At 37.0% G+C, this 14618-nt stretch overlaps 1 protein-coding gene across 1 annotated transcript in view; it reads left to right on the plus strand.

The window, feature by feature from the left end:
- PLPPR1 (phospholipid phosphatase related 1) overlaps positions 1–14618 on the plus strand; it is a 305507-nt gene that overhangs the window by 277431 nt on the left and 13458 nt on the right. The window lies entirely within an intron of this gene.

Consider the following 14618-nt stretch of genomic DNA (forward strand, 5'->3'; position numbering starts at 1 on the left):
CACAGGTTTGTGGCCCACTTAAATAAGTAACATGGTCAAAGAACCAAACAGAAATCTTGCAAATGAAATCAATGAGTCAAATATATATATATATATATATATATATTTGAAAAAAAAAAAAAAACAAGAATACTCCAAACAACTGGAAGAAAATCACCAAAATGACAGGAATAATTATCTTGTATAAACAGATTATATCCTCCAGTTAAAAGACACTAACTAGCTGAATGGATTAAAACAACAACAACAATGGGCTGCCTATAAAAATCTCACTTCATAAGTAAAAATAAACAGACTGAAAGTGAAAAGATGGTAAGTGATATTCTAAGCAAATTAAAAAAAAAAAATATATATATATATATACCGGAAAACCTCACAACAAAGTAAACCAAGCAGAAGAAATAATATCTGAACTTTAAGACAGATTTTTTTTAAAATGTCATATTCAGACAAAAAAAGAAAGAAAATGTTGAGAGCACTCAAGACCTTAGGTACACCATTAAATGAACAAATATCTGCATCTGTGGAATATCTGAAGGTTAAGGGAATAGAAGACTCATTCACTGAAATAATAACAGAAAATTACCCTAATTTAGGAAGGCTATGAACAACTATGTACAGGAGGCCTACAGAACCCCAAATATACATAATCAAAACAGATCTTCACCATAGCATATCATAGGCAAACTATCAAAAGTATATGACAAAGGAAATTAAAACACCGCAAGAGAAAAGCACCAAGTCACATTTAAGAGCATCCTCACTAGACTAACTAAAAATTTCTTAGTAGAAAAACTACAAGGCTTGAAGGAAATGAAATGATGTATTTCAAGTCCTGAAAGAAAATAATTGCCAACCAAGGTTACTATACCCAGCAAGGCTATCCTTAAGAAGTGAAGAAGAAATAAAGACCTTCCAGGATAAACAAAAACTGAGGAGATTCATCACCACCAGACCAGTCTTACAAAAGATGCTTGAAACCTACATTCAGAAGTGAAAAAAAGATAACTACCATCATGAAAGCATGTGTAAATATAAATCCCACTAGAAAAATCAGTATGTAAAAGAGAAATAAAAAAGAAACAAATGCTATCAATACAGGAAATCATCAAACCATAAAGATGAACAAGAGAGAAAGGAAAAAAAAAAAAAAAAAAAAAAAAAACAAGAATACTCCAAACTTTTGCAAATGCAAAAGTTCTCAACAAAATTCTAGCAAACTGAATTCAAAAGCACATCAAAAGGATCATTCAGTATGATCAAGTTCATTTCAATCCAGGGATTCAAAAATGGTTCAACATATGAAAATCAATAAACATATTACAACAACAGAATGAAGGAGAAAAACCATATGATTATTTCAATAAACACAAAGTGGCATTGATAAAATTCAATATTCCTTCACAGTAAAGGCCCTGAACAAATTAGGTATAGATAGATCACACCTCAACATAATAAAGCTATGCATGACAAACCCACAGTCAACATGATACTGAATGGTGAAAAGCTGAAAGCTTGTCCTCTAAGATCTCATCACTCTGGTTCAATATTGTACTAGAGGTTTTATCCAGCCCAACTAGGCAAAATAAAGAAGTAAAAGGCATACAAATACATAGGGAAGGCTTCAAATGATCACTTTACAGATTATATTATTATATACATAGAAAAAACCTAAAGACTCCACCAATACTATTCAAGCCAATAAAAAAATTAAGTATCAGGAGACAGAATCAACATACAAAAAGCAGTAAGTTTTCTATATACCAATAACAAAAAAAAAGAAATCATGAAAGCAATCCCATTCACCACAACCACACAAAAAAATAAAATACCCAGGAATAAACAACCAAGAAAGTAAAAGACCTCTATCATGAAAATTACAAAACACTGATGAAATAAATTGTCGAAGAACCCTGAGAGAGAGCAAGAAAGAGAGAGAGGGTGAGAGAAAGGCTTCCCATGTTTATGGATTGGAAAAATTACTATTGTTAAAATATCCTTAAGAGCAGTAGCAGTGATGCATGCCTGTAATCCCAGCAGTAGGGTTGCAAGTTCAAGGTCAGTCTCTGCAACTTAGCAAGACCCTGTCTCAAATTAAAATTAAAAAAAAAAAAAAAAAAAACACCAGGGATGTTGCCAGTGGTAAAACATCCCTGGGTTCAATCCTCAGAACCAGAAAAAAAAATTTTAAATGTCCATACTACCCAAAGCCTTATACAGACTCAGTGTAGTCCCTACTAAAATGCTACTAATAAAAATGGACCAAATTGTTATGTGAATATATGAATATGTAACAATGAAGCCCACTATGTATAATTATAATGTATCAATTCAAAAATATAAAAATACTAGTGAGATTCTTCCCAGAACTAGAAAAAACTTTTACTAAAATTCATATGAAAGTACAAAAGACCCCAAATAGCCAAAACAACTTTGAACAAATTGAACAAAGCTGGAGATGTTACAATTCCTGATTTCAAGACATAATACAAGCTTTAGTAACAAAATTATCATCATATTAGTATAAAAACAAACCAATGAAACAGAATAAAAATCCCAGAAATAAACCCACATATTCACAATCAACTAATTCTCAACAAAGTCACCAAAAACTTTTGTTGGAGAAAGGACAGCCTCTTCAATAAATGATGCTGAGGAAACCAGAGAAAATTCCACATGTAGAAAATTGAAACCTGACTATTTCTCTGTACAAAAAAAGCAACTCAAAATAAATCTAAGACCTATATGTAAGACTTGGAACCACTAGAAGAAAACACTTCAAGACACTAGTGCCAGCAATGATTTTCTGAACAGGACCCCAAAAGCATGGAAAACAAAAACAATACTTGACAAATGGGATTATTTCAAACTAAAAACCTGCTTCCTAGCAAAGGAAACAGTCAACAATGATGAGACAGCCAGTAGAAAGGGAGAAACTACTTGCCAATTATTCATCTGATAGAGGGTTAATATCCAGAATATAAGACGAAAAAAACAAACAAAAACTAGTAACCAAGTTTAACCCAAATGCACACTTCTCAAAAGAAGGAAACAAATAGCCAACAAATATATGAAAAAGTGCTCAGTATCATTAGGCATCAGAGAAATGCAAATCAAAACCTAGTTACAATGTCTGTTATCAAAAAACAACTAACAAGCCAGGCACAGTGGTTCAGGCCTGTAATCCCAGTGACTCAGGAGGCTGACGCAGGAAGAACTCAAGTTCAAAGCCAGCCTTGGCAACTTAGCAAGATATTAAGCAACCCAGTGAGACCCTGTCTCTAAATAAAATACAAAAAAGGGCTGAGGATGTGACTCAGTGGTTGAGTGCCCCTGAGTTCAATCCCCAGTACACCCCACACCTGCTGGGAAAACAAACAAACAAAAACAAATATTATGTGGAGAAAAAGGGACTCTTTTCCCTGTTGGTAGGAATGTTAATTAGTGCAGCCATTATGGAGAACAGTATGGTGTTTCCTCCAAAATCTAAAAATATATCTACCATATGACCCAGCTATCCCACTTCTGGATTGGGTTATCTTTTCATCAATGTGACCGAAATATCTGACAAGAACAACTTAGAAGAGGAAATATTTATTTTGGCTTATGGTTTCAGAGGTTTAATCCATGGTCAGCTGGCTCCAAAGCAGAGACATCATGGTGGAAGGGCATGGTGAAGGAAAGCTGCTCAGCTCATGGTAGCCAGAAAAGATGGGGGAAAGAGGCTATGGACAAGATAAACTCTTCTAGGGGATGCCCCCAATGACCTACTTCCTCCAACTAGGGACTGCCTCCCAGTAGTCCATTGTGCCTCAATGAATTAATTCGTTAAGTGGATTAATCCACGAATGATGTTAAAAGCCCTGTTGAACCAATCATTGCCTAAAATCTCCTCCTCTGAACCCTGTTGCCTTGGGAACCATGCTTTCAACACATAAGCTTTTGTGGGACATTCCAGATCCAAACTATAATGTATGTATTTGTGTGTGCACATGCATATACACACGTGAGTATCTTCAAAGGAAATGAAATCAGCATACCAGAGATACCTGCCTGCCCATGTTCAGTGTGGCAGTATTCACAATAGCTTAGACATGAAATCAGCCTAAGTGTGCCTGCAGATGAAGAAAATGTGATATCTATGTATATGATGGAATATTATTCCACCGCAAAGAGTGAAATCCTGTCATTTGCAGTAAAACGGATGGAACTAGAGATCATTATAGTAAGTGAAACAAGCCAGTTAAGAATATGGACTCTAGAGCCTTTTTAACCTTCTACTTACTACAGGAGTGATTTTGGCCAATTGACCTCTCTGTGCCTCAGTTTCCTTATCTGTGCAATATGGAAATAGTAGTGTCTATCTCTTGGAGTTGTGGTGCAGATTAGGTGAACTGATAATGCAAGGCACTTAGAAGAATATCTAGTACATACTAAGCACAGCTACCATTGTTACCTTTGTGATAAGGATGATCGCCTAGGGCTGGGGTTGTGGCTCAATAGTAGGGAGCTTGCCTAGCATGTGTGAGGCACTGGGTTTGATTCTCAGCACCACATAAAAATAAATGAATAAAATAAAGGACCATCAACATCTAAAAATATATTTTTAAAAAAGATGATCACCTAGTGCCCATAACAGTCTAATTTAGATATCTCATCAGCTCAGTATGTCCTTACAAGGAAATGAGATGAACATGGCAAATGTAGAAGAATTTTCTCCATTAGGGATGGAAGTAGTGAACCATCCTGTTCACTGAAATAAGTCAAACTCAGAAGGTTAAGGGTTGCATGTTTCTCTCGTATGTGGAAGCTAGAGAGGAGAAAGGAAAACAAAGGTGGGGGTAAATCTCCTAAAAACCAAAAGGACCAAGGGGTGGAAGGTAGGTATGGAGGTGGAAGTGCTGGTGAGTGATATTGGCCAAATTATATTGTTATATCATGTGCATGTACATACATGTAAAAAGAAATCCCATCAACATGTGCAACTATAATGTACCAGTAAAAAATGTGGAAGAACGATCTTCATTTGAAAACTTCCAGTATGAATAAAACATGCTAAAATGGAAGCATGTCACCATCTTTCCTTTTCCTGGTTGTCATTACTGAATTGAGAACATATAGGCAAGAGCCTGATGAATTTCTCCATTAAGATGTTCCCACGGGTTTTTTTAAATGTTTTTATTAGTACATTATAATCATACAGAATAGTGGAGTTCATTGTGACATATTCATAGATTCACACAACATAATTTGTTCCATTTCAATCCCTACTATTTCCCTTTTCCCTCCTCTAGATCCCCTTTCTCTACCCTACTGGTCTTCCTTCTATTTATTTGTTTTTAAATTGGCACATTATAATTATACATAAAAGTTGGAATTCCTTGTGATATATTAATGCATGCAGATAGCATAATTTGGTCAATTTCATTTCAGTTTCCCCTTCCTCCCATTAGTCCCCTTCTACTGTTCTGTGTGAGATATGCTTTTTATTCCTTATTTCTCTTTAGTGTCTTATATGAGAGGAAACATCTGATTCTTGACTTTCTGAGTCTGACTTGTTTCATTTAGTTTATGGTCTCCAGTTCCATTCATTTACCAGCAAATGACATCATTTCATTCTTCTTTATGACTAACTGAAACTCCACTGTGTGTGTATATAGCACATTTTCATTTTTCTTTTCTGTTTTCTCTACCTCCACCCCATACTAAGAATTTAACCCAGGGCACTTTACCACTGAATAACATTTCCAGACCTTTATATATATATATATATATATATTTTTTTTTTTTTTTTTTTTTGAGACAGTCTCACTAAATTGCTAAGACTGGCCTCAAACTAGTGACCCTCCCATCACAGCCTCCAGCATTGCTAGGATTATAGGTGTGCACCACCACATTCAGTTATACTGCATTTTCTCTATCCATTTCTCTATTGATAGGCACTTAGGCTGGTTCCACATTTTAGCTATCATGAATTGTATAGCTATGAATATTGATGCATGTATCACTGAAATATGCTGATTTTAGTACTTTTGGATAAATGCTAAGAAGTAGAATAGCTGGGTCCTATGATGGTTCCATTTCTAGTCTTTTTGAAGAATCTCTACAGCTTTCCAAAATGGTTGTGTTAATTTTCAATCTCACCAAAGTATGAGTGTACCTTTTTCCCCATGTCCTCATCAGCCATTATCGTTATTTGCATTCTTGATGATTGTATTCTCACTGGAATGATATGAAATCTTAGTGTAGTTTTGATTTGCATTTCCCTGATTTCTTAGGATGTTGAACATGTTTTCATATATTTGTTGACCATTTGGAATATAAGACACAGAGACAAATCTATATGCAGTCATCTGATCCTTGACAAAGGTGCCAAAAATATACCTAGGAGGAAAGATAGCTTTTTTAACAAATGGTGTTGGGAAAACTGAATATCCATATGTAGAAGAATGAAACCAGATCTCTAGCTCTCACTTTATACAAAAGTTCATTCAAAGTGGATCAAAGACCTAGGAATTAGACCAGAAATACTGCAACTGCTAGAAGAAAAAATAAGTTCAGCACTGTAATATATTGACACAGACACTGACTTCCTAAATAAAACTCCTAAAGCTCAAGAAATAAAGCTAAGAATCGATAAGTGGGATGGCAATAAATTTAAAAGTTTCCACACAGCAAGGAGACAAGAGTGTGAAGAGAGAACTTACAGGATGGGAGAAAAATATTTGCTAGCTACTCTTCTGATAGGGAATTAATGTCCAGACTATATAAAGAACTCAAAAAACCTAACACTTAAGAAAAAACACAAATAACTTAATTAATAAATGGGCAAATTTACTAAACATGTTTCTCCACTGGGAGTTTCAATGTAATAAAAGGAAGAGCAAAATAACAAAATAAGTATCCATTTCTTTGTACCCTTGCAATGGTGATTTGATGGAAGAAATTCATCTAGAATTAAGAGCTAGTGGCTGAGCCCCACTGTAGTTTGAGAAAACAGAACACAGGAATTCCCAAGGGGTTCCCAATCACCCTTGAAAACTGCTGGAAAATCAGTGCATTTCCTTGCATATTTTTATATGTAGTAAGATTTTCCATCCTTTTCCCCACCAAAACAAGGGCCAGAAATTGATTTGAGGATAATCGCCTTTGTTTTGTGAGCATCATGGTAGAAAAGCTATCACAAAAAAAAAAAAAAAAAAAAAAAAAAAAAAAATTAAAACTGGTTAACTTTTTCTTTTTTTTTAATGATGCTCAGATGGAACCCAGGGCCTCACACTTGCTTAGGCATGAGTTCTACCACTGAGCTACACCCCCAGCCCTAATGGCTAACTTCTTAAAATAAGAGAATGTTCAAACATTTTCAATATCACATAGTTCTTTAATTATCTTCCTTTCCACCATTTTAGTATATAGAAACAAAAGAATGCTCCTCTTTTAACAATTCTTGATAAGAGGCTGAGAGCATACTTATGTTGGAGAAGGGTCGGGGCAGGCAGGGGTGACCCAGGGGGCAGTTCAGACCAAGGAGCTGCTGGTGGAGCAGTTGAGACCTACCAAGGTGGAAATGTCCCTTTTGAAAGACAAAGATGCAGAGGTTGCTGCTACCAACTTAACCCAGAGGACTGTAAGTCTTTTTCACTATCCTTTTTCTCTTTGAAAAGTTCCATGTAGGTTTCTCCACATGAAAATGTATAGGAGCTATATTTTTATATGCCCATGTGCTAATATCTAAAATGACAATACTGGCAACTTCTCAGAATCAGAAATAGGAGACTTCTCTCTAGTATGTGAATGCCTAAATAAAGCCGTACCTGTGTTTCCCAGGTTCACCCTGCCTTCCAGGTTCTTTGTGCTTCACAAATGTTTCTAACAAGTAGTTTTTACTATGTCTAGTGTGGATCTTCATACTCCAATTTAAGGATTTAAGGTTCTTTTTTTTTTTTTTTTTCATCTTTCCTACATTGAAAGTGGAGAAGGGGTTGATTTCCAAATTGTAATTTACAAGTTTTACAATTCATGAAACACTTCTAAACTTCCAGTTTTCAATTATTTTCTTTGCTTTCTAAGTGTCCAGCACTGAACTGGATTTCATGAAGTGTATAAGAAAGAGACATGGTCACCGCAACTTACATGTTCATTGGCTTGATAGCCACCCTATGTTCCATAGACTCAGACATGAGATACCAACATGAGTTAGAAAATATGGATAAGCACCTATGCTCATTTATTCTCTTCACTGATTAGTCTTCTCTGAAGTTTCATTTTTTGATCTCATAATTACCTATTAAATGATCACTATGTGCCAAATCTAATTATGAGAATGTTTAGTTTGTGCCAAGCTTGATGCAAAAATAAAGGTGTTCCCTGCTCATATAGAGCTTGAATATTCTATAATTTTAATGGGAGAGATGGACATTATTGGATAAGCATACCAATGTAAATGCCAACTAAAACAAGGAATACAAAAGGTAAGTATAATGATATTGTAGAAGTATTTTTTTCAAGACCTCATGTGTTTTAGTCAGTTTTATTTGTTTTGTTTTTTGCTATGACCAAAAACCTGTCAAGAACAATTATTTTGAGTCTCATGGCTTCAGAGATCTCTGTTCATAGATGGCTCCAGACCCAAGGTGAGGCAGAACATTGAGGCAGAAGGGTGTGGTGGAGGAAGGCAGTTCAGGACATGTCGATCCAGAAGCAGAGAAAGTGTTCCACTCACTCGGGACAAAATATATACCCCAGTGGCATGCTCCCAATGACCTACCTGCTCCAGCCACACCCTACCTGGCTACAGCTACCACCCAGTTAATCCATTTAATTAATGCACTGATTAGGTTAAGGCCTTATAACCCAATCATTTTACCTCTAAACTTTCTCGCTTTGTCTTACCCATGAGTTTTTGGGGGGACACTTCATATCTAAGCCATAACACCATCCTATATGTGCCTGTTTTCCCTATACACTGCACACATTCAGTGTTCACCACAAGAAGTGGGATTCATCTCCAGAGCTGCAGTTTGAGAGCAGGTTGTGGTGCATGGAGCTAACAGGCCACTGGAGTTCCTCTGCCTCAGAGAACTGCTTCTCCTCTTGCCCTAACCCCGTTTCCAGTGCTCTGTATCAATGGATGGGAGTCTCTTCCTGTCAGATAAAAGGTGCCATTGCTTAAGTGTCCCTGTCACTTCCCGCCTACTTGTTGTCTCTAAATTCACTTAGAAAAATTAGGAAGAAAAGGGGACAGTCCACAGGTAAATTCAAAGAGTAGAACTCATCTGATGAAGAGATGACAGCCTTGTTTTCTGAGCAATTGAATCCCTGGATCTGAGTCTGGGTCAGACAGCAGGGGAGAAAAGAAACTTCTCTCTAAATTTTCTTCTGTGGTCCTTGTCTTCTGAGAAACTTGAGTTTTCTACAACATAAAACTCTATGTATGTGAGTGTGTGTGACAAAGTAAGAAAGAGACACAGAGAGAGAGGAGGAGAGACAGGGAGAGAGATGGTGAGATTTAACCTACTCCATATGTAGGTTCTTGTGAAAACCCCTCACTGATTATCCCTGCACATTGGCATCACTTCTGGTTCTGAATTTTGTTATGAGTTTCCATTTTTTATTGCTGTCATCATGTATATTTTAGTGAACAATTGAGAGATGATCCATCAGAGGCTGTCAGCAAAGAGCAATTTTAACTGAAAAATTACACATTTATAATTTAGCACAGAGCATTTGGTCTTTAGTTTGGAGGTTCTGTCTAAGGTCACAGAATCCTTGAGGTGAGAAGAATTGCAGTCCCTCCCTGCTGACTATCACTCTGTACCTGGGTCTGGGCTTCCTGAGGAAGCCTGAGCAGAGAGCAAGAGTCCTTTTGGCACCTGCATCTGGTTACATACCTTGTCCAGGTCTGAAGGCATCCTGGCATGAACCCTGTTATCTTTTGCCAGCAGACAAGTGATCTGTGGCTTTGAAGATCCTCATCACACATGTTGCCAGAATATGTCACTGTTTCTATCTCATTCTTTTGGTACCAGAGCTTGAGCCCTGTGCTGATTTCATAGAAAGAACCAGGTCACAGAGTTTCACTTCATGTTCTAAACTGCTAGTGATCAAAGGTCCTACCTTGTCCAAATTCATCCTAACTGGAATCAGATGGAGTCCAGGTACAGCCCTAGACCAAAACATGAGGGACTTTTGAACACCTTCCTCTGTCTTCATCCTCTGGCTTGCCAAGCACATGTCAGTTCAGTTCTTTCAGGCCACAAGGAAGAGGCATGCTCTGGTTTCCTCAGATGATCCCTGTCACCATGGCAGGGTGTGCAGGTGTCACCAGCAAATGCCAATCTCTTTGTCCTAATTGCAGGCCCCTTCTCAACCCATCTGACCTACTTTAGCTGTTCCTAATGCAGTCACCCTGTTGCCCTGATGCCAAGCTGAATGTGAAACTTAAATCTAAGACATTGGCAGAGCTCTTGAGCAGTATCCTGGGAGGTGCAGGCCACCCTTCATCTGCATTTCCAAAATATCATTCTGGAGACTTATATCACCCCACCCCTGAGGCTCAATGACAGCATAAGGCAGGGAGCATGGCTGTGTCCCTTCACTCCTTCAGCACGATCTGGCCAGGTTCTCCACCTCATGTGACATCCTCTCTGTATTCACATCCTCTGCTGCTCTGTGGTTGATTTTTAGAAATTCAGGTGTTTCAGCCTCCACGCCATGATTCTTCATCTTCCAAGCCAAGCTTTTGGTGTTCAGAGCAAGCAAAGCAACAATAAATGTCATGAGAACATGGCTCTGGGAAATCAAAACTGCTTTACTTTTAGACTTTTTTGTCTGCTATAATTAAATTCAGAAATCCATTCTGAAATGCAATCAGCTCTCCTGAAGCAAGGACATTACTGATGGAATAGAGCCATAGTGGGGTGGGGGTGGGTAAAAGGATTGAAAGTGCATTCAAATTTCAAAAATATGATCTCAATTTTGGATATCAAACTAGGATACACAGGTATTTTTATAACATCTCCTTCAAATCATACCTTGCAATATAGGAGAACATAAATGGCATTTCACCAGACTCTAAGGACAAAAAGAGCTATTTTTAGCCTCTGAGGCTTGTAAAAATACACACAAGTCAGGGTAAAGTCGCAGAAGGATGGCTTAAGTTCCTTGACAAAAGCCCTGTGTGACTTCATGCTGTCTGTAAATCACCATGGCAGGTCTTACCACCTGTGGTTGGTGTGGCCTGAGCCAGGCACAGGGGTCCCCAGGCTGACACAATCTCCATCTAAGGACAGATCAAATGCACCAGAATGTTAGGAAAGCAGATGTCATTAAGCCATCAGGAGAAGCAGACTTAATCTACCAGAGGCCACAGAGAAAAGAAGGGGAAGCAACTCTCATCAGCAATACACAGGACAATGATGTGCAGAGCTGACAGTCACAGAATCACTGTGACCATAGAACTGACAGTTCATATGCTGATCTGAGGAGCCCAGAAATACTCTGTCTCAGAAAGAACAAACCTGCCCTAATTGGAGGCACTTCTGACAAATAAGATGCCGGAGGAAAATGCTGTCACCTTCCCTTTCTCAAATCATAAATTATCCTCATTTCCTGGAAAAGTATGTCTAGACAGACTTATTGCCCCTTGAAAAAGCCAGAGACCTGGTCTTTGATAATCTTGCTTGGAAATGTAAAAAAGTTTCCAATGATTCAAACTTCTAGAACCTGGGGGTGAAAACTGCCACGCATGATCAATGGGTTCCTGCCCTCAGAGATCAGACCCTGCGAGTGTGAGCCAGATGAAGCTATTAAGAGCCAGTTCTCATTGTGATAAAGCACATTACTGGCAAAGCCACAAAAAGGAAAATTATAGCAATCAATATAGATCAAAATGAAAACCAGATGAAGATTTCAGCCAAATTGTTCTTCACTTCTGATATAACAGATTAACTTTTTGGTGCTGAAATCAGCACAATTTGCAGATTCAGGACATTCACTATGGAAGTCAAAATTGGGTAGAAATTTAATTGAAACTGGCAGACCCTTGACACAAGTGTTAACACTATCTCTCACACTTTGTCAAGTTGCATTTGGAACATTGTCTTCAGGCTTTATAAAAATAGACAATATAAAATATATTGAAAATTATATAAAAATATAAATATAAAATAGACAATCTAGAGATGCTTTGAACAGACCTGGAAATGATTCACAGCAAAGTTTCCTATAAATAATTCTCTTATACATACAAAAAAACCAACAAGTATATGAAGAGATGCTCAACATCACTAATCATCAGAGAAAAGCAAATCAGAACCACAGTGAGATATCACCGCACCTCAGTAAGAATGGCTATTAGCAAAAAGAGAAAAAGAAGAAAGAAAGAAAGAAAGAAAGAAAGAAAGAAAGAAAGAAAGAAAGAAATAAAGAAAGAAAGAAAGCAAGACGGAAAGAAAGAGAACAAGAGCTAGTAAGGACATAGGGAGAAGGGAACCTCTGCCCACAGTTGGTGGGAGTGTAATTTAGAGCCGCCATTATGTAAATCAGTAAAAAGTTCCCTTACCAGCAATCCTACTTTTGGTATATATGTCCAAAGAAAAGGAAAGTAGCATGTCAAAGACACATCTGCATGCCCATGTTCATTTTACCACTATTCACAATGGTCAAGAAATGGAAACAACCTAAGTGTACATCAACCGAAGAATGGATAAAGAATGTGGTATAGATACATTGTGGAATACTGTTCAGTCATAAAAAAGGAATTAAATCCTGTCATTTATGAAAATGTGGATGAACCTGGAGATCATTTTTTTAATTGAAATAAGCCAGCACACAGACAAGAACTGCATGATCTCATTCATATGTAGAATTTAAAATATATATATTATATATATAAAATTTAAAATATATATGTATATGTATTATAGAAGTTGGGAGTAGAATAGTGATTGCCAAAAGAAGGTAAGAACTAGGGCAAGGGAGGGATGGAAAGAGGGTGATTAATAGATGTCAAGTTATAGTTATGGGAGTGAGAAGTTTGGGTGTGCTATTACACTATGAAAAACAATAATGGTAAATGGATGGAGCTAGAGAACATCGTACTAAGTGAAATCAACCAAACCCAAAAAACCAAAGGCCAAATGTTTTCTCTGATATGTGGATGATAATTCACAATAAGGTGGGGAGAGGGAGAGGAAAGAATAGAGTTACTTTATATTAGGTAGAGGGGAGTGGAGGGAGGGGAAGGGGTACGGGGGTAGGAAGGATAGTAGGGTGAAACAGACATTATCACCTCATGTATATATACAACTGCATGACTGATGTGATCTTATGATATGTATAATCAGAAAAATGAGAGATTATACTCCATTTATGCATGATCTATCAAAATGTATAAATGTATTCTACTGTCATGTATAACAAATTAAAACAAATAAAAGATTTTTTAAAAAATAACATAATGAACTTCAACAGGCTAGAAGTAGGGAGCTTTGATGTTTTTACCATAAAGAAATGATAAATGTTTGAGGAGACTGAAATGCTTGACTTGATTTAAAAATTATACAGCATACACATGTATCAAAATATCATGCAGAACCTCATAAACACATACAATTTTTTCTTCTATGTATCAGTTAAAAACAAATTTAAATTGAGTAAAAAAGAATTATGTTTATTCATGTTCAAACTTGTTGAGAATAATCCTGTGGAATTTACCAGAGAATAGATAAAATCTAGGAAGTATTGCCTACCCACAAGGTTCTCAGCCTAACAAGTCAGAATAGTGGCCCCTCTGTGAATATGTTACCTTACATGACAACAGAGAATTTGCAGGTGTGATTACAGAATTTGAGATGGAGAAAGTATTCTGGATTATCCAGATGGGCCACATTTTATAGTGAGGGACCTTGTAAGAGACAGACAAGAAGCGACCAAGTCAGAGAATATGTGGCAATGGAAGTAAAAGTTGAAATGATGTGAATGCTGGAAGGATCCCATAAAAAGAGGAAGGGAAATAGCCAGAAAAATAAAACTGGACAAGGAATGAATTCTACTCTGGAACTTTTAAAAGGAGCACAACCCTGCCAACACCTTGAGTTTAGTTTGGTGAAAACCTGCTTTGGACTTATAACTTCTAGACCTTGATGAGAATACATTTGTGTGGCTGTAAGCAACATAGTTTTGGGAATTTGTTACAGCAGCAATAAGAAACTAATACAGTCAATGAGAACCCTCCTGTAGTCTCATTTCCTGTTTCAAGCATCAAATAAAACATCCCATTCAATCAAGGTTTCAAAATAATATTTTCTGTTTTTAAGGACTGCTCCCTAAAAACCTTCATTTGCTGTCAACTGCCATGATACTATAGATAGCCCCTCTTTAGAAGTATTTGCATTTCCAAATAAGGCCAAGAAAAATATATTCTCTGTAGGTAGAAACTGGTATTCAGTAACTACTTAAAACTGTACACTCTACTGGGTGTTTTATATGTATTTTTCTTTGTCTTGCCAAACTTACCTCCTCCACTTTGGAACCAAGGATGTCAGGATTCAAAGAAGGCAAACCACTTATTCTGAATGGGTCACCCAAAGTGGCACAGGAGCTCAGGTCTGTGAGAC

Source organism: Sciurus vulgaris (genome assembly GCF_902686455.1).
Source record: "Sciurus vulgaris genome assembly, chromosome: 15".
In the NCBI taxonomy this organism is placed as follows: domain Eukaryota; kingdom Metazoa; phylum Chordata; class Mammalia; order Rodentia; family Sciuridae; genus Sciurus; species Sciurus vulgaris.